Consider the following 865-nt stretch of genomic DNA (forward strand, 5'->3'; position numbering starts at 1 on the left):
TAATGAGGAAGTGGATATTTTCCTGTGCATCCGCTCCCTCATGGCACAGCTCCAAAGTACATCATTTTTTCCACTGCAGATTGACCTGCACTAAAGCTATGAACCTTTAGGAGACTGGAAGGGCTGTTTCTCAGCAACCTCCTCCTGTGGCATCTGCTCTTTTCACATTCCCTCCCACTCAGAAAGCGTGGCTCAGAAGCTGTGCTGGCCCCAGACAGGATTCAGCATAGTGTCCGTTAGCCTAGGCTTCAGTTACAGGAAATATTTGGTTTGGGGGGGGAAATTATGTCATGATGCTTTGCAAGATTTAAAAATTGGTCTCAAAAAAGGGAAGCCCAGGCGTGTAGTGGAGTAAACTTTCCAACCACCTATTCCACAGTTTCCACATTAAGTGGCTATTTGTAAAGTTTTCCGCAAAACATCAATTATGACAAAGATCATCATTTGGATAATATCAATTTTCATTTATTTTACACCAACATATTTGCATGTATCAAATATTAAATTTCATGCCTACAGCACCCGATATTCCCAGGCGGTCTCCCATCCACGTACTAACCAGGCCTGACCCTGCTTAGCTTCCGAGATCAGACGAGATCGGGCGCATTCAGGGTAGTATGGCCGTAGACAAATTTCATGCCACCTGTCAAATACTATGTTTCCCTGCATGGTATCTATCAAATGCTGTCAAACACCATTGCACATCAACTATTTAATACAATGGGAAACTAAATACCTTTATATTTCTACTGTCCGATTGCCAAATCGTGAAATGAAATAACTTTTTGTCTTCTATAAATGTCAAATATTTAACAAATATTCAAGTATTCAGAGAAGATAGGGGAATATTCAACATCAACATTTT

The 865-nt window shown here is 40.7% G+C and overlaps 1 non-coding gene across 1 annotated transcript; it reads right to left on the reverse strand.

Annotated features, from left to right (window-relative positions):
- Positions 1–510: 510 nt before the first annotated feature.
- LOC136636972 (5S ribosomal RNA) lies at positions 511–629 on the reverse strand. Its single transcript, XR_010793575.1, has one exon. It is a non-coding gene; the product is annotated as a 5S ribosomal RNA (ribosomal RNA).
- Between the last annotated feature and the right edge of the window lie 236 nt (positions 630–865).

This window comes from Tiliqua scincoides, chromosome 1 (genome assembly GCF_035046505.1).
Source record: "Tiliqua scincoides isolate rTilSci1 chromosome 1, rTilSci1.hap2, whole genome shotgun sequence".
NCBI classification, from domain to species: Eukaryota; Metazoa; Chordata; class Lepidosauria; order Squamata; family Scincidae; genus Tiliqua; species Tiliqua scincoides.